The sequence below is a fragment of the Delphinapterus leucas genome, chromosome 21, assembly GCF_059928025.1.
Source record: "Delphinapterus leucas isolate spDelLeu-1000000601 "Yukka" chromosome 21, BTC_Dleu_Yukka2, whole genome shotgun sequence".
NCBI lineage: Eukaryota > Metazoa > Chordata > Mammalia > Artiodactyla > Monodontidae > Delphinapterus > Delphinapterus leucas.
In genome coordinates, this window is record NC_143149.1 from 22,863,685 (window position 1) to 22,884,538 (window position 20,854).

Here is a 20,854-nt window from a genome sequence, read left to right on the forward strand (position 1 = left end):
CCATTCTCACCAGCCCTGCCCTAGGTCTCCCTCAGACCCAATAGTGAAGTAACTGCTCAACCCTTGGGCTGTTCTGTGGAGCTGGACCAAAGCCATGCTAACTGACCCAGCTTTACTCATAGGTAGCATTTGGAAGATTTTTAAAAGGGACTTTTAGAGATCAAGCCATCCCCCTCAATTCAGATGAGGAAAACAAGACCTTGAGTGGTGAAGTGACTTGCCCAAGGTCACACAGCACCCGGGTGGCAGAGACTAGAGCTTCTTGGCTTCAAATCCAGAGTTCTTAGCATTCTACCTTTGTGAGGTGTGAAGGGAGAGAGGAGCCTTCTTCAAATCCCCTCCTGTGGTCTTCTCTATCTGATTATTTTTTCTCTGTCTTTTTTTTGTTGAATTATAGTTTATGTACAATATTATATAAGTTACAAGTGTACAAAATAGTAATTCATAATTTTTAAAGTTATATTCCATTTATAGTTCTTATAAAATATTGGCTATATTCCCTAGGTTATATAATATAGCCTTGTAGCTTATTTTATACATAATAGTTTGTCCCCTCCCCCTTCTGATTTAACAATATTTATTAATTTAATAATCTACCTGATTATTATTAACAACAACAACAAAGATACATCTGGGGATAGGAAAGCAATATTTTAAACCCCTAAAACTTCAGTATAAATCAATAGATCTTAAGAGAATGGAGGCCCCTGTATAGCGAGAGAGTCCAGGGTCCAGAGACAGCAGTGGGTCCCATAAGGAGCCTAAAAAGAAAGGGCAAAGATCCCTGAAGACAAATATCACTAACGTCATAGCTAGCTTCCCCATTCTGAATAATGGGAGTGGTGGAAAACATCCGGAACTCACGGCTAGATCACGTCCATGGATCCAGCTCATCAGCGAGGAGACTGAGTGATCAGTCTTTGTTTTGCCTCCAGTTGACCAGTATGACCTTGGACTGACCCTCAGGAAGTGTGAGCTCCAGAGCCTCTGGTAGGCTGAAGAGTTCGGTCACCCCCCAACAGAGGGAAATTAGATGACTGCAGCCATTTGAAATTACCTGCTGCTGCTCTTGGCTTAGTTCTGTTTCATTCACACTGGCTCCCAGTGTCCTGACATTTCCCATTCACGGCTGTCCTCACCAGCCTCATTTCCTACCTCTTTGAAAAGGTCTCTATAACTACCTCTGAATCAAAAACAAGAACGCTAACTTATGCTTAAGCTAACATGGTGAAAAATTTTGATTAATCTCAGCCAAATCATCTGAAGGCTGGAATAGATGGATTTTTGTGGTTATTATCAGATTCAACTTTCAGGATAGGAATCATTCCATCTTGTGGCATCATTTGAAACTATTTTGCTCTGCAAAAAGCCCACTAAGTCACAAAACAACGTCAACAATACATTCTCATCCCTTCCCATCCATGTCAGAATCGTAGCTGAGGTGCTATTGTTACTGAGTCCAAGCTCGCTCTGCTTGCCACATGACAGGCCAATAAATCAGGAGACGAGGTGTTGAGGCAAGGAATAGCAACCTTATTTGGAAAGGCAGCAGACCGAGAAGATGGTGGACTAGTGTCCCCCAAAACCATCTTACTGGGGTCTGGATGCCAGTTTCTTTTACAGAACAGAGAGGGGGAGGAGGTGAGGAAGTAAAGTAAAAAGGCCATTAGTTTTGCAAAATATCTCCTGGCTTGGCCAGCTTCGGGGTAGTGATGTGTTAATTTCTTCTTTTCTGCAGCCATCCACAGGTGGGCAAGGTCAGATTGCCTCCCTGTGAGCTGAACAAAGGCACTTTAGTTTAACATTCAGGCAGAGGGGCAGAATTCCCTGAGGCAGGCCATTACATAAGATTATAATAACAAGAGCAATGAAAAGCAAAGGTTAAAGTAAAAGAAACAGACCCAACATGGAGTCAGATTTTGCTCTTCCCTGTTACACTATCAGTCCACTGATATAGAACATCAGTTTTCTAAGGCCAAGTTGTCTTGGCTACTAAATTTCTGAACTCACTGGCAATGCCCTCGACATTGGTGTAGCTGCAGTAATTCCAGCAGGAAGGTTCCCTGGTTGGGAAACTTGCTTCTCATTTGCAGTGGATGTGATTTCCTTTCCCTGCCTTTCTCCCTAGCCTGCCTGCTCCAAATCTCTAAGTATGATGCTCAGAATCTGTACCTGGCACAGATATTCTTAGCTTTGCCCCAGGCCCTAAACACAATCGGTTCATCCCACTTTACATGACTTATCTCACTTTGGTGGATTCCTGTAACTTCTAACTATTTTTCTGTTCTAGACCTTAAAAAGCCTTTTCTCATGCTAAAACTGCCTTCAAGGCTCTTTCTGGAATTACCTATTTCTTTTTCAACTGTGTCCATTAGCATGCTGCTAAGCGATTCTTCCCCAAAAGGCAGCTTGGCTGGGGCGCCCTTTTTGAATGCCTCTCTCTCAAAGCCAAGGCAGAAGAGTAAGGATGTTTAAGCATTCCTGGGGGTTTGGGGGAGCAGAGAGGAGCCTCCAGTGCTTGTCAGAGCCTAAGGGGAAAGGTTGAATGAAGCTCATTAGTTCTGATAGAAAGGCAGGGCTGGGTGCTGAGTTGAGAAATAATTGCGGTGTCACTCTCTCAGTGTTTACATGCTTGCATTACAGGCTCCACTCTGCTACTCAGCTCCTGCTTCTAGAAAGTTCTCTAGCAGCCAGGGTTTGTATCCACCTGCAGCCTGCACTCCAAAAAGAATGCCTTCGTACTGATATCAGACTACACAAATGTAACTTTACGAATTATCTATGATTGTTTTTAAAGATATCATAACTTCAACTTTTGAGCAAATAGAAGGCCACGGAGCATACACTAAAACAGGCAGGCTTCAGAGTCAGGCTAAACTGGATTCAAATTCTGGCACAGACACAGAACAAACATATGGTTATCAGAGCCATTTCCAAGCGTCCGTGATTGCCACAGGCTGTATCGATTGGATAATGACAAGGAGATTGGTTTGAGTCCAAAAAGAGAAGCCACTCAGAGAAGACACAGGGAAGAAGGAGTACTTAATTTTTATGACCCAGTGGCTGTTGGCTGGTGCTTGATATTAATATTTCATGTTGTCAATCTTCTTTTTTATTTTAAACTCAAAATGAAGAGCTATCACTGGCTCTAATCCTAGGAAGAGCAAGAGGCATTTTCACGTACTGCCCCCTCCTCCGCACCCATCTAGTTACTGGCAACACAGCATTTGAAAAGTCCTCTGATCTTGTCAAGCCATTCCAAGTTAAACTTTGGAAACATGTACTAATTTCAAGGACTAAAATAAATCACCCCGCTGCTAAAATATCAGGGCTCTCTTTCTTAGGCAACAGTAGGTGGGGGTCTACCTTAGGGGCCACGAATAGATCTGGAGGATGGCCCTGCCTAAAGCAATCTTGTTCTTTTCCCTTCTCCCTTTCCTCACCACCCCCGGTTTTTCTGTTGAGTTTATGATTTGGTTGCTAGGTCAGCAGAAGGTGAATGGCTTCCTGCGTGCGTGAGGCAGAGTGACTGCAAAATGTATCTTGCCTCAACTCAGCAAATGGTGCCCCAGCTGTCAGGGGTACACAGCATATTGAGGCTATGATTCAGGAGAGAGCACGAGGTGAACTGCATTGTCAAGCGTGGTATTAAAAGGCTGGGGCTGCATCTATTCCATTGGCAGGCTTTGGACTGAATGTTTCCTAACAGAATCATGAAGTATTAACTTGGAAGGGGTCATGTGGACCAGCCCCTTCTCTTTAGAGATAAGGGATCTGATATCCAGAGTATGTAGGGCAGTGTGGTTTTTTTGGTGGTGGCAGTGGGGGCACTGGGGCGGGGGAGGGGGGGCAGAAACAGCGTGAAAAGGATCTAATCTGACCAACGAAATAGTGCTGACATTTCCCAAGAAAATGTCTAATTGAATTGTACACATAAGAAAAATTTTCATAGTGCATGAGGGAGAAAGAGTCAAACCTGACAGTTCTAATATTCAGAGAAATGCATGGTATTGAAATAACTTGGATTCAATACCTAACAAGTTAGGTATTGAATACCTAACAATGCCAATGACCTTACTCCAGTCATAGAGCAATGTGTCAGGGTTGGGACAATGTTGATGGCTCCCCTTCTACCTGGAAGCTTGCAGCCTTAGCTCATCTTGAACCATACGTAATCATTAATTCATTTGATAAAAACATATTAACTACCTACTATGTGACAGAGTCTAGGGGGGAAAGTGTGAGTAAAATATTTTATCTACCTTCAAAACCTTCCAGACACGAAAACATTTTTTTTTCAATGTGAGAAACCCAAACAAATTTATTATAATAAGTCAGTTGCACCTACAAGGCAATCGGTGGCTTCTACAATTGACCAGTTTTCTCCTTTCCATGTTTGGTAAGAGTCAATAGCCATCAAAGTCACATAAAATTATTATAAATGGTAGACATTTATTTTCAGACATTAAATGATGGGAAGTAGTAGTAAGTATCAGTCGTGTAGCATTTGATGTGCGCAAAGTGCTTTACTGTCATATTTTATGGCTTGTTCTACATAATAGCCATGTGTGAGATGGGCCGGAACAGCCTCTATTTCAGAGCTAGGAAATGGCGGCAATCACCACATATATCAATGTCCTCTTTGAATGCTATTTGCCTCGGGGTTTGAAAAAAGGTCATCACATTTTTTAATTTCTTGGAATTTGCATTCTGCATGTTTAGATTTGTTTCACCCTGTCTTTTTATAACAGTTCAGTTTCAAAGCTCAAAGTCTGCACTGCACAGGTGACATCGTGTGCAGCTGCCAAGATGAGCCATGGCAGGCCTGACCCAACCCTCTTAGCCTTCATCATGATCAATAGCTCTTACCCTACTTCCACTGGAACTCCATTTCATTCTTCCCATCACTTACCCTCTAAGGTCACAGAAACTATCCTTCTTGTCTCCATACCTCCTTCCTTCCAAGTAAGTGACCCTGGGGGTGGTCCTTGTTTGCCTCTCACCACCCAGCCTTTTGGTCCATCTTCCTCGGGCTCACTGTAGTCACAATGGAGCCACCCACCATGGACCAGCTCCAGTAATGAGTGATCTGTTCCACTCCCAACCTCTACGACTAGAGTGGAACTTTGGGGAAACAGGTGTAAAGATCTTGTAAACTCTCACGAACTCCTTTGTTTCCTCTTCCCATTCCTTCCATAAGTATTCCTGAGCAATGTGATCACCTTGGGGGCAGATCTGGTGATCAAGAGGGAATGTCCCCTGCCTGTGAGAAGCATACAGTCCAGCAGGGATTTTAGAAACGTCAATAGGCAATTGTCAGTCAAAGCTGTTGGTACCACAAGAGCGTTGCGAGCAATGGAGCAGAAGGGATGGACACCTGCCTCAGGTCTGGGGGGTCAAGGAGGGTTTCCCAGAGGAAGCAGTCCCAGGGCTCTGTTCTTTGCAGTTACACTGGAAAGACTGTCCTTTGCTTGGGAGAGACTCTGAGTCTAGGCAGCCAAGAAAGGCCAAGAGTGTGGCCCAGGGGAAAGAGAGTGGAGACTATCTTTACCCTCTAGGCATTAAGGAAGGAAGGGGGACTAGGCTTCCTTTGCTTTGCCATGACCCAGTCATGTTCAGGGATAAGAGGTACCTTTGGTTCACCCCCTGCAGCATTTCTCTTGACATATGACGGGCAGGGTTCAGGCCCAGCAGAAATACTTTCCCCCGCAAAGCCTAAAAGGACAGGATGGGCTCCTTTTCAAATCACTGCTGACAAACATCACAGCTAGTCTCAGTGCTGATGGGGAATGAGCTCAGGAAAGGGAACCAGGAAACAGCTCTTTGATTAATCAGGTATGTGGCCTCAGCCTGTCACCTGACCACTCTGGACCTCACTGCCTCATTTAACTTACTGCATCAATAGTACCTGCCCTACTCACTCAACAAGTTTGTTGGGAAGATCAGTCATAATAAATATGAAAGGTTTAAGATAAGTAAAAGCAAAGCCCATGACTGTGTCCAGTGTTGTTTCACCGTGTTCATTTGCTTCCGCTTCTAGGTTAGTATTCTCCTCACCCGCGGCTGAGTGTCTCGGGTGCCCACCCACTGTCTTGACACTGCCCTCCACTCACCATCCCACATGACTCCATCAACAGCTGCCAATTATGTACCATGGCTGAGTCATTCCAGGCCCTGACCCATGATATCACTGACACCATCAAAGTATTCAAATGGCCCCTTCACTTCAAGGCCCATAAGCCCATACTCCTCAAGTCTCCTCTGAGCCCAAGGCCAGTGGAGCACACCTAAAGGGGAAAGGCTTCATCTCCGACACCACAGTCCTGGGTTCTCCCCCGGGTCCCAGCATCTTTCTTCTAGCTGGAGCATATCTGTCTTTATTCCTGAACATGGTCTCCTGGTGCACCTACTGCACATGCTTAGGGCTGCTTCAACAATAATGGTGGAAGCACTGCCCAATTCCTTCCATGTTCTTGTCTCTCCTTGGTCAGGGATACGCATGGAGTCTAAATCAACTGACCCATTAACATGACAATGTGACCGTGACTGTGCCCTGGTCAGCTGAGCTAACTGCCCAGCACACAGCAAGGGCTCAGTAAATACTTGTCAAATGAATGATTAGACCTTGTTACGGGCTGAATTATGCCCCCCTCCCAAATGTGCATGTTCAAGTCCTAACCCCCAGTACCTCATAATATAATCATATTTGGAGATAAGGTCTTTAAAGGGCTAATTAAGTTAAAATGAGATCTTCACAGTGGGCCCTAATCCAATATGACTGGTGTCCTTATAAGAAGAGGAGATTTAATAGTGCAGGACACGCGTGCTTGCACAGAGGTAAGACCACGTGAGGACTGTCTATAAGCCAAGGAGAAAGGCCTCAGAAGATACCAAACCTGCCAAAGCCTTGATCTCAGACTTCCAGCCTCTGAAACTGTGGGAAAATTAATGTTGGTCGTTTAAGCTACCCAGTCTGTGTAATTCTGTTACGGCAGCCCTAGCAAACTAATACCTGCTTAAGAACATACAAAAGTAGTAATTATACCACAGACCACTATTCGTGGTGTGGAACTTATAGCCTCACCAGTAAGGGAGTGATCTGCCCATAGAGGGGAAGCTGTTTTGGGGTCCATCCTTGTTTCTTGGACAGCTTCATGGGCCCACCAGACACCCTCAGAAATAGATGGCCCATAGGGTAGAAAACAGACTTTCCTAACAGTAAGGCAGGGGCTGCCCTCTGGATATTTATGAGCTCTCTCTGTGTTAGATGAGAAGCAGATACTATTGTTCCATTTTACAGATCGGTGACTCGGATTATACAAGGAATCAGTAGTCAGTTTAGAATGGAATCACAACTGCACATTTTCCATCCACAATGTGCCTTGGCTGATCTCTGCCCCCGCTCTCTCCTCATCTCTACTTGCTTAAGGCATATACATAAGTATACAGATATTTGGAAAGTAGGGGAGAATTTGAGGGAAAAGCCAACATTTAGCAATAGAAAAAAATTGTGCAACATCTTTGCCTACATAGCCTTGGCAGCTGGGACCTAAACTGAGAGCCCAGCTGATGAATTATACCATGCCTGAGTTATACCAGTTCTGAAGCTGAATTAAAGAGAAGTAAAACTATAATGAGCATCAAACAGACTGTCCCCAGGGGTACAGATGACAGAAAGAAGCAAGCAAATTGGGAAGATGATCAGAAGAGGCATGCGGACCCCTGAGGGGTCAAGGGCTCCTTTCTGCTGAGATGCCAGCTCTGCAGGCTGCCGTCCCTCCTGCACGGGGAGCCGGTGCCCGTGTTTGCTGTCTGTCCCCTCCTGGTCTCTCTGCCGGGGTGAGGACACCAGCTGCCCCTTCCCGTGCCTGCCCGACGCTGCCCTGACCAGTGGCCTCCATCACCAGGATGTTCCTTGTTCTCTTTTTGGTTCTCCATTCATCCACAAGCCTTACTGAGGCACCACTTTGTGCATGGCTGTAAAGAGCTCAAGCCCCATCCTCCAATGTTGGCGGTGGGGGAGTTTCCACGTGGGCAGAGAAGACTGGACCCCGCAGCTCCCACCCTCATCCCTGGAGATTCTACTTCCCCAGTGGCTCCTCTGCCACTACCAGCCCTGACCTCCCTTCTGGTGCCCCTGCTTCTACGTTTACGTGCACCGCGGTCTTCACACAGCCCCCAGGCTCACCCTAAGTCAGAGCCTGTACTCCCCCGTCCAAAATCTTCCTGAGTTTTCCCAAACTGCTCAGGAGCTCACTAGACCTTGCTCGGTCTGCCTTCCCTGTGTTCTCTTTGGTTTCTGTGCCTTGGACGCTCCAGGCCCACTCCCGCCTCAAGCCCTTTGCACCTGCCATTCCCTCTGCCCAAAACACCTCTTGCCAAGTAGCCTCATGATTCCATCACCTCCCTTGGGACTGTGCTCAAATCTACATTCTCAGTGAGGCCCATTCTGACCCGCACTATTTAAAATTTCAGCCCCTCATCACTGGTACCCCCGATCCCCTTCTATACTTAATGTTGTCCATTGTGCTCTTTACCAACTGACACATCAAATATTTTATTTACTCTTTGCCTCTTGTGACAAGAAGGTAACCTCAAAGAGGGCAGGAAGTTTTTCTGCTCTGTTACAGTGACACCAGCACCTAGAACAGTATCTGCCGTTGTTAAATGAATGAGTGAACTCAAAGTACATCTCATTAACTGGAAAACTAAACCCACGATGGTTCAGGACTTATGGGAATGGACTCAAGCGTTCTTTCCTCAGGGTCTCATTTTATTTTAAGTATTTTAAAGTGACCATAAGTTTGCTGCCCTCTCCTACGATGGATGGTTCTTCTTGTGTCTGTATCGGGTCTCATGCTTCTTTCTCAGGTATCAGAGGAGTGTTTTCCAACTGGCAGCTGTGACCACGCGAAACATTTGCATGGCTTTCTGCAGGCTCTGCAGGTCGGTGATCGTGAAATGTAAAACGACCTTCCTTACAGAGGAGTAGTATCCACTTCCCCCTCTCACCCCATACACATAGCTCTTATTAGCTCTGCTAAAAAAGGGCTTCTTTAAAATTACATTTTGTTTGCTTTTATTATTTTTGCCAAAAAGAGAGAATATCTTGGCATCTTTGAATTTGTACTGTTTAAGGTTACCAAACAGAATGTGGAGTGGGATCCTATTTCTAGAGTGATTATATGTACGTGTATATATATAGTTATATATGCTTAATGTTCGTATATTTTTATATTTTATGTTGATATATTTTATATGTTTATATACACATATTTATAAAGAGTGGGAAAATATACCAGTATGATAATATTTGATGGTGGTGAAAATAATATAATTTTCATTTAACTGTATTCCCCTCAATGAGCATATATTATGTCTATGATAAGAAAAGTACCAGTACATTTTCCTATTTTTTCAAGTAAAGGTACTTGCATTACTTGGGCACGTGCTTATTGCTAAAGGTCAGTTTTCTGGTACGAGAAGACACGAAAAGGATCCCCTTGATGTGCGGCCATTCCTTTTACCTTGTGATTTTAGCTTTTACATCTGACTTAATAAACTAAATAAAGGCAAACTGAACTAGCAGTACTGGGTTCTCCTGTTTCCATTTACCCTGAACGTAAGCCAAGCCCCAGGCTAACGTGGGCACGGCTGATTAAGGATGACAGTTTGCTCCATCACTTCCTTAAGAAATTGTTTGTGACGTCAAAGCTGGAGCTGTGGAGTCTTAGAACTCTCATCACACTGGATGCCTGCCTTGGAGCAGCTGCATTTACCTTTGTGGCTTCCTCTCCTCTCTCCTCCAGCAGGGGTGTCTGTGTTTGCCATCTGCCCCTTTTCCTGACTCTTTCCTCCTTTGCTCTGAACACAAGGGTAACAAGTTCCATGCTGCTCCATAAGCAATGTCCACTTCTCTCCCCACACCAGTGAGTGAATTCCTGAGATCCAGGAATTTGATGTCTCCTTCATCGAACCCCGATATTCCCTAAGTACTTCATCTTTTGTTGAAAGGTCTTTGTTTTTCTTGGTCAGGCTCTCTGTGTTTGTGCACTGGCTTGGGTGCTTATTTAGGGAGTTGACAGACATCACCATGTGCAGGGACCAGGCCTCCCACAGGTGCTCTGACCTGGCTCTCCCCAGAACTTGTAGGACAGCTTCTTCCCTTTGGGAGTTGCTCCCAATCCTTCTGGAACATGTCTTTCAACATGTGAAACTTCCAGTTGATGTGATTTCTAAAATATAAAACTCCCTTTCTTGGTATTCAGGACTTACAATCACCTGGTCCCTACCTGTCTTTCCAAACTAATCTACCATGTGTGCCCTCTACGAATCCTCCCCAGGAGCAGAAAACCTTCTCTTTATGTTGCTTGGACTCAACTGATGTCATTGTATCTCGATGCTCTTACCCAACTCAGGAGTCTCCTCCATAATCTGCTCTATCAACTTGAATCCCATCCATCCTTTAAGTCTTCATTCAGATATTATTTATCCGGTGAGTCCCTGTGACTCCAGGTCACAGTGACCTTTCCCACTCATTTGGAAATCCTCACATAATTTGAATATATGCATAAACAAAAATAATCTCACACTGCACCTAAGAAGAGATGAACACAGATGTGTGATGGTCTGCTTTATATATTCTAAGGAAAGTGACAACAGGAATATTAAAAACAGGAGGAAATTTCCAATAAGACTGGAACCTAGGGATAGATGTTATTTACATGCCAGAAACTATATTGATTACTATGTCATTGGCAGATCCATCAGACATGGTATAGGTACAGAGCCAGACTGAAGAAAAACGGGTTCACACCTTGCCCCTCATAAGTCAGAGGGGAGCCTTGGAAAAGTAAGTGGAGGAGACATCAGTAGAAACCCTTATTAGAAAGAGCAAGAGCTGGTAACAATGTAAGTTTACATCAACCATCATTCATTAGTAAGAAATGAGAGAAAGGTTCTAAGTGTAAGCAGATGGAGAGGATTTACCCACCTTCTTCATGGGGAAAAAACAAAACCAATATATTTAGTCAAGGAAGGGTTTAGGCAACAAAGGAGAAGTAGAATATAACCCTCAAGAGAGACATCAAAATGATAACCTTTGGAAAATATTTGCCTTGAGAAGCAAAACTAAATTTTAGAAAGAATTCGCTAGCACCCCCATAGACACATCGGTTTCTCCCGACAGTGTGTGCAATTGTATAGGAAAGAACCTTCTATTTTTCCTGGGCATAAGTGTCGGGCCTTGGGCGCTTCTCCCAGTGGAGTTTTGGAAAGGACACAGGAGTTATCTGTTGTACATATGTAACTTCATCTAATCCCCGGTTTTCAGCCCTAGTTCTCACTCCAGCCTCCAACACATTTGCCCTCTCCTGGTCCAGAGAGTCTCTGGGGCAGGTTGGCTCCATCCTTGACACACAGTGCAGGCTGCAGCTTCCTTCTGCTTCCCATCCTCCAAGAATCTGGTGCAATTTCAGGTCCTTGGAGTTCTCTTTCCATTATCTGAATTGCTATAGGCTCTTAACTTTTCTATTGTTTTGCTATCACTTACTGCGGCATCAGAAGCGAAAACAGATAGATGTGTGTGTTCAAGCTGTCAGTTTCAAGTTTTGTCAGCCTGAAAGGCTCTCAAAGTTTTACTCAATTCTTCCCAAGATATTTTATACATTTAATGAAATTTCAATCTAATTACAAGTGGAATATTTTAACAAAATAATTTAAAATTTATTTGGAAGGCTATATGGTAGACCAAACAAGAAAATTCTGAAAGACAAGCATTATGGGAGAACGGGATCATAGGACTGATACTAGAGTATTTGGTTATGAAAAATAAAACAGAATGATCAGTGGAACAGAAAAGAAAAACACAACACAGACCTAAGTATATATATGCATGAATTTAATATGTGATTAAGATACTATGTCAATCTGGCTGAGGGAGAAATTAAGGATGATGATGGCTAATGGGGTGAATCATTTGGAACGAAGATAAAAACCAACCCTTACTCTGTATGATTGATATATTAGAACACATTCCAAATAAACTAAAGAGTTAAATCTTTAAGAGAGACTGAATAATATGACAGAAGATAAAAATATACATTAAAATGTAGCCAATCTTGGGGGTGGCAAAGGCATTAATAACACAAAAGAGGAGAAGGAACTCCAAAGGAAATGACTGGATAGCACTGATTACATGAAAATGGAAAATTTCTGAAAGCTTAAAAAAATAAAAAACGTAGACAAAGCAAGTAAAATATTTATAATATATGGGACAGAAACGAATGATAGTATTAGTATACAAAGACCTTTAAAAATCAATAACTATGAACACTCCATGAAAACATGGGGCTAAAAACACAAAACCACAATTTAAAAAAAAGAAAAAAAAATGACCAATAAACAAGAAATCATGTTCAATTTCTGTAGTAAGCAAAGAAACAGTAATCAAAATAAGATATCGTTTTTAACCACCAAATTGGCAAAACATTTTTATTTTTTTTTTTTGCGGTACGCGGGCCTCTCACTGTTGTGGCCTCTCCCGTCGCGGAGCACAGGCTACGGACGCGCAGGCCCAGCGGCCATGGCTCACGGGCCCAGCCGCTCCGTGGCATGTGGGATCCTCCCGGACCGGGGCATGAACCCGTGTTCCCTGCATCGGCAGGAGGACTCTCAACCACTGCGCCACCAGGGAAGCCCGGCAAAACATTTTAAAAATGATAACATCCAGAGTACCCTTATTCATTGTTGCAGTGTGTGTAAATTCCTACAGCTTTTTGATGAGAAAAACCATACTGGCCCAAACCTTGCATGTATATGTTTTAAATCCTTTAATATATTTATGTTTTTCAGTCCATTAAATTTACATTTAGGAAATTTTCCTAGGGGACTATCTACAGATGTAACAAAAACGTACACTGCAATATTATTTGTAATAGCCAATGGCTTTAATCAACATAGTGCCCTAAAAAAGGATTTGTTAAATTAATTATTGTGCATCCAAATGATGGAATATCTCATAACCATAGATTATTTTAAATAATACTTAATGACTTTGGGAAATGGTATCACTCTAGTAGGTGATAAAGGTTCATTTAAATGTGTATAATATGATCCCAACTTTGTAAAAAGAAATTTAAACATGGACACATTTTTAAAAACTATACCAAGTGTTAATGGTGATTATCTCTGGGTGGTGGCATATGGGTGATTTAAATTTTCTTCCTTATATTTTTACATGTTTTCCAAATTTTCTATAATAAACATATGTCATCTTTATAAGCAGAAACATCTTTTTAACATAATGATTTTCTTAACCAGAGTTTAAGTTCTTCAAGGGCATTTTTTTACTGAACACACCATCGTAACTCCTGCAGGGTTCAGGCCCAGGATGTTATCTTAAATGTAGTGGGTAATAAAGATATCTTTATCTGATAAACAAACTTCCTTCTTGGGTTTTTTTGTATTCCTTTTAAAAAGACTACATGGCATATTTTAAAAATATGGGATCAGCGTCTAAAACCTGCTTTTCACGTGGGCATGTGATAAATACTGCTTCCTGCTCTGTCCTAGCAGAGAGCAAACTCACTGCCTGAAAGGGTTAATCTCACTTCCGGCCACCTGTTCAGCATCTACCACATGGCGTTCATTTCAAGGGCCTCTGGGGCTCACCAACTCAGGAAAAAGGATTTTTGCTTTGCAGTGGACATATATACACAAAGGCAGAGCCAATGCAAATAAGAAATGCCCGGCCCAGAAATAAACATTTCTTAAGCAACCCAGACAATGAAATGGATGATAGCCTTTTCTCCCAGAACTTTTTTGTAATTACGTTTTTATTGACTCTGCAGAGGAAATGAAAAAGGCTAACATATAACTGACTAAAAGAAATGAGTAAACCAAGCCAGAAGTCTTGAGGAAACATGGATACAAGGTAAAATAACTCTAATATGAAAATCTATTCTAGGATGTTGAAGTTATATAATTACCTCCACATGCTGCTTTTGGCTGTGAAAAGAGCTGGGTATGGTGCTGTGACATGGAACACCACGAGGAGGGCTCGGGTCTCTTAATGAATTTGTCTATCCTCTGGGTATTTTAAATTCCACAATTCAAAAGCAGGTATCAGTACTGAATTCTGATTTCTGCATGAAAGAACTGTGGAGGACAGGGCGTGTGTGAGTGTGTCTAAGTGGATTAACGAGGCATTTAACAAGTTGTCTTATGATAACCCTGTAGCCAAGAAGATTAGTTACTTGGTGAATATACATATACACACACACATATACATACATGTTCTCCAAGTGATTGGGGATGGAGGCCACTCTGGGGTGAAGTGGTGAGTCATATACGATTATATTTTCAACATAATCATTAATGTAGTTTGAATTAGCGATTCTAAATGGCTGAGAATTATGAGTAGAGGTCAGAGAGGAAGGTGGTGAAGCTTCAACTGCCATGTGCCCTGCACCCTAATATTCAGGGAGGACTTTATGCCTACACGTTGAGTCATCCATGTTCTAGATGGGAGGGAATCATACCCCTCAGATGTTGGGGTAGAAGAAGGGGTAAAACCTGCTGATGTTGATAAAAATAGAAAAGGCAAAGCTCAGCCAATCTGTGAGTCAATTGCAACTAGTGTTTTGATGACAGAATCATGCTATAAACTGATCTTGACAGGATGAAATGAAGAGATGAATGTAACAAGAAGATATTTAATAGGGATAAAAGTTAGGCTCTGATCTTGGGGCTGAAGATCAATGGCAAAAGCACAGGGAGAGGTGATCTACCTAAGTAGTGGTTCTTGGGAAAAGCGCGAGGGGTCTCAGGCACCACTCTGGATGGCAACCAGAAATTCTGTTCTAAGCTCTATAAATGGACTTACAGAATTTAGAATGAAGAGGTTGGCATACTCTCTTCCCTGGTCACAGCACCCCCAGAGGGCTGTTTCTGGTTCTCTGGGTACCATCTTTTAAGGGATTATAGACCAATAGGACTGGGTTCAGAAGAGAGTGAGGGAAGGCTGACGGGTCTTAAGGCTCAGCAGAGGAGGAAAGGGATGTTATGCCTAAAGAAAGAATGAGTTGGGGGTGAGTGGGAGGGCATGGACTGTCTCCCAAGTTTAGAAGAACACAGAAGGATCCCCATCCAGAATGGTCAGGGTCCCATCCTCTGTGCTTTTGTAGCACTGTGTGCCTATTTCTAATATGGTAGAAATTCATCTTCGTGTTAATTTCCTCCCACAAGACTGTAAGCTCTGTGAGGACAGAGACTGTGTCGTAGTTTCTTTGTCTCCTCAGCATATAGTAGATTCTCAATAATGTTTGTTTGGACCAGAAAGTAGAGGAGTTAGACTTATGTCTGGCTCCTAGAGGTAGGTAGCACTATGACCAATAGCTAGAAGCTGTGGCAAGACAAGATTACAACTCAGTATAAAGAAGAGTTAAGTGACAGAGTTGAGCAAGGTGAAATAGTTGACCTCAGGAAGGAATGCCTTCAACCCCAGACTGAATGACCACTTAGCAAGCTAAACATTCAACATTCAGATAGACAGTCGGAGCAGATGATCTTCAAGGTGTCATCTTCTAAACCTGTGATCTGTGATTCCACCCAAGGGTGCACATCATTCTTCTTTAGAAAGGCAACGTCATGCTAAGAAGAGGTGCTCCCAGAGACATATGAAGGCCTATTCTGGTTTCCTTCGCCAGAACCTCATGGAGAAGCTATAGGTCCAAGTCTTCAGGTCCAAGGTCAGATGAAGAAGGGCCACCACATAATTAAGACCCTACAATGATGTGTCAGCTCACTGACAGGTTTTCATTCCACCAGGCAGTCCGCCTAACTCTCCCTTTGACTTCATGTGCTCCCGACTCAAACTGCCTAACTTACTCTGATCTCCTTTCTCTTCCCTTCCCTGAGCCCCAATCACAGAATTTCCTAACTGGCCTGATAATTTGATCTGACTTGTGATTCTTCCGTGCCTGCCGGCTTTGTGTTTCCATTCTTGATGCTTCATAGGGCCCCATGGACTGGGTCACAGGGGGAAAGATCAGGAGGGGGCTACTTCGCTTAGCACTGTGGTCTCAATGTGGGTGGTAGGGGGTACAGAAAGTGGCCCCAGCAGAAAGGAGGTGCATGCTGGCCTGGAGTTCTCAGTCCCTCAGGGCTGGGCAACAGTGTCACCCCCTCTGCAGGGCCACCAGAGTGCACAACGGCAGGGGTGCCGCTGTGTGCCCAACCTGTGTGGCCTTGTGTGGTGCAACAGGCCAAGGGGAAAGGGCCCAAGTGTAGATGGGTCACCAGGAGGCAGGAGGAGTTTCCCAGGCAGCTGCTGGGTCATGGTGGGCCCTTCAGGGACACGCCTGTATTTCCTCATTGGGCTTCTGGTTTTATGGGTCTCCTTGGGCTGCCCCAAAGAGAAAGACTTATCATGAACTGTCATGGGTACAGGACTCAAGAAACTCAACAACTGTAACCACCCCTATCTAATTCTCTTCCCAGTTCCCTTCTGGACTTGGGATTTAGATGAGGAATGTTGGGAGGAATTGTCCAGTTACCAGATGTGGGGGGCTACAGGAGCCCCCCTGAGTCAAAAGGCGGGCCAGGGTCCCTGTCCCTCTTACATTCTGTGCCTGGCAGGGCTTGGCTTTTGCAAGGGGCGCTGAAACCTTATACACGCAGTAATGGATTCATGCTGGCTGAAGGGAAGATTCATAGATTAGCTGGAAGGAGAGTTTACAGGACGAGGATCCAAGTAGGAAGAAAATTAATTGCTCAATTCTCAGATTTTATTTAAGTCCATCACTTAACTTCTAAAAGACATCTATACTCTCTGTACAGACCTATTTCCAAAATCCCGTTACCTGATTTCTTGAATGGCCCAGTGCTTCTTGGCCAATTCACAGACCGCTAACTCTCTCCCTCTCTATGTCAAGGGAGAAAAGTGCCCCCAGGTGAGCTGCTTCAGGCTCAGGTGAATGGCAGAGATAAACCCTGATTCGTTTTAAACAGGCTTCAGGGGCATTCAGAGACAGACAGTGGCCAGACATGGGGGCATTGTGTGTGTGTGTGTGTGTGTGTGTGTGTGTGTGTGTGTGTGTGTGTGTGTGTGTGTGTGTGTGTGTGTGTGTGTGTGTGTGTGTGTGTGTGTGTGTGTGTGTGTGTGTGTGTGTGTACGCGCGTGCGTGCGCACGCTTTGGGAGGGGAGGCTGGCAGGTGGAAAGGCGGCAGGCACCAGAAGGGGTTGAGAGTTTCGGAAATAATATGCCCAACCATTTACTGTGATTCCGCGCTGCTCCCCTAATAGCTGCTAGACCAGATAACCTTCCATCCTCGGGCCCCCTCCCCACCCAGAACTACCTTTTCACTGAGCGACAGGGAATGGTGACGGAGTGAACAGACACCATGCTGCCCTTAGTCACTAAAGGAGGGAGATTACGTCTTCCTCATGTTTTGTGGAGATGCAGCTGCTCTAAAAGGAGCTACCCGACCAAAGCCACCCCACCTCTCCCAGCACACTCATGGGGGCCCCATGTGTCCTGGAGGCAACATGGTGGCCTGAAGAGAACGTGGGCTTAGCAGCCCAGCTCTGGGGCTTACGTGAAGTTGGCATTGTAATCCCCATCTCACGAGGCTGCTGTAAACATGAGATAACAGTAACACTACCTAAGGCACAGTGAGCATGCCACAATAGTCCCTTCCCCTCCAGGACAGAGAGAGCATGTTTCTAAGACCGTATAGACTCGCACTCTGCTCTCTCTTCCTATTTTTGGAATAATTTCTCATTTGGGATCCTAAGCCTTGAACCTGGGAAAATTTGTTTGTCCTTCCCATCCAACTCCTCCCAAATTTAACTGAAGTACCTCTGTCTTTGGCCGAGAACTGATATCATCTCTACAGTATAACACTTAGGCCTGGGGTGTAATGATAGGAAGCAAATGGAACGAACGATTGCTGTGTGCATTTTATGCACTTCCGTATACATTCTCTTATTTAGACTCTTGGGCACCAGAAATCCATATGGATTTTCCTCGACTATGCATTTCCCTCTCCTAGTTGCAAATCAGACCTCATTTCATATCCATCTCAAGGAAAGAATTGTTAATTCATTCATTTGCCTACTTGCTCACTCACTCATTAATTCAGTTCACATCTAGTGGGGACTTAACATTTGCCAGACGTGGGTCAAGCGCTGGCGATGCAAAGACGGAGCAGGTGTGGTCACCACTCCTGAGGAGCTCCCAGTCAGCCAGGGGAGATGTGCACCTTCACCAGGGCAGGAGGGTGTGTCAGGTGCTCCGGCAGAGGTGTGGGGAGGGATCATCAAAAAGGGAGGTGCACTGAATCCTTCCTGCAGGCGGTCGGGAAAGCTCCGATAGAGACTTGGAAGCTAATCATGGACGTCAAAGTTGGAGCTGGCCAAGCACACAGGTTTGGAAAAGGGCATTTCAGAGGGTCAGGACCCCCTGAGGAAAATCAGTGAAGCATGGAAATACATAGGGAACATTCCATGCGTTTGCAGGAATGAACAACAAGCAGCTTCCAGATTCATTTCCCGGAAATGGCCAACCGTGTTGCCTCCTCAAGAAGCAGTGAGCAAAATATACCACCTTGAGGGGACTTCAAATAGACTTTTCACGTTTATGGTAACATGAAATTGAAAGTTGATGACGACCAGAAGGAAAAGCCTGAAGTAAATCTACTACCAGCCCAGCAGTTATCCCCAAATCCCAGCACACAGGTGGCCACGACTGATGGCACCCGTGAGGACCTTGCAGATGGTGCCTCAGAAGGACTTACACACACCCTCTAGGAGATGAGCAGGGAAGGAATCTGGACCCCACAAAGCAAAAACAAAAACAAATGTGAGACCACAGTGCAACAGCCTCCCGTCACAGGTGAGGGACGAAGACCCAGTGAAGTCAGGGACTGACCCACACCCACTGGGCAGAACCAAGACGGGAGCCCAAGTGGACCAGTTTCCCATCAAATCACCTGGATGGGGAGTCAAGATACTGCACCACGGTGGACGAGGTCACCTCCACCTGATGCCGCTGCCACCTCTCCAGACTCCTCTCTTGCCATCCTCACCGCATACTGTACTCCCACCATTCTGACCCGCTTGCAATTTTCGGAACATGCCAGTCTCTCCCTCTCCTCCCGGCTGGTGTTTATGCTACTCTCTCTGCCCGGATCACTCTCCTCCAACCCTCCCATCCCTCCACTTGGCTAATATCCACTCATTTCTGCACTTAAATTAGAAGCCCTCCCTGGCCCTCTCATACCACCCCTTCCATCCCCATCATAGCAGTTAGCACACTGCACTTCAGCACAGCAGGTGCCAGGTCACTGCCCTGCCTCCCAAGGACGAAGCAAGCTCCTTACTGGCAGGACTTATTCCTTTCTCATCTTTGTTCCTGGACATCTAACACAGCACCTGGAGTAAGCTCTCTATAAATACATATTGCAACAATGAGCGAATTCTCTCTTACTGCAAAACAAGGGTTAAAGGCAACCCCTATCTCTCCTAATCTCCTCTTGCCTAAAGATGCCCATTGAGGAGAAACAGCCAAAGTGCACCATATATTTGTAGAAAACAGACAAATATATATTACATAGCCACCAGGTTAGAGCCACTTACAATGTGTCACACACATATACTGGACCATTTAGACCCTGCAACAAACCTGCAAAAATAGATGCTACCCCCCCGACCCCATTTTACAGCTGACTTTCCTCCAGTCACCCAGATAGTAAGTAGTGGAGCTAGGCTCTTCCATAGTCAAGAGCCCGAGCTCCAGAGCCTTCCACTGCACCCCTGACGGAAGCAGGTGCTCGCCATTTGCCTTTGTACTGTCTTTGAAATGGAGGTGTTTCTGTTTATGTAAGCTGATGCCAGAACGGACAGCTTCAAGCAAAATACCATTGTGGTTCTGCTCAGCAATGCCGAGGTGAAATCAAAAGCGTTCCGTTCGCTCAGACGGAAGCGAAGATTAGAACACGATTTTTGTGGGCGGGCAACTTCAATAATTAACCCCAAAGAGCAAATTTTGGATGACAATTAAATTCTCTTTCGAAACAACACATTTCTCATGAAAATAGGAAATTATCTCCTCTTAGGTTTCCTACAAAGCAAACTGGCCATATAACAAGAATGTCAGGTTCTTTGAAAGCATCAACAGCGACTCTGAAATCAACAAAATCAACTTTAAAATACCCACTTGCATGGGAGGGTCTGCAAGCTTCTGAAGGCTACTGCCAGATATGATGTTTTACCTGTACTTCTCATGGATATGGATTGAACAGATGTGGACATATGTATTCAGTATACAAATACAGGCCAAAGAACTGGAAGGAAATCTTGAGGCATCTTGATGGATGACCTATATGGACATGCTCCATGGGCAGGTAAGACTGCTGAAAGCTTATGAGGGACTCAGAAGTCATATCTTAGGATGTATCAGAAACATTTGACTGCTCAACCATGACAAGGTACAGAGGCTAGGGGCCAGGATAGGGCATTACATGTACCAACTTTCAAGGATCAGTATTGGAAGGTGGCCCCAACAGACAATAAAAGCCCAATCTGGCATGAAGACCAAGAGGTAGAGAAAACTCCAGCCACAGCTCAAGAAACATTTCGAAGCAGAGATTTCCAGAGGAAATGGTGTATTTTTAAGCAGAGTCAATCGATGGGAAATTAGAATTCTGACACTTTCATAACCCAGGCTCACCAGGGCTTCTCCAACTCCACCAGAACTAAACAAGTTTGCTTTGAACACTATCCCGTGGAACATCAAAGCCATCACAAATATTTGGGGGAATTCCTAGGAGGGTCATTTTCTCAGGTCACCTC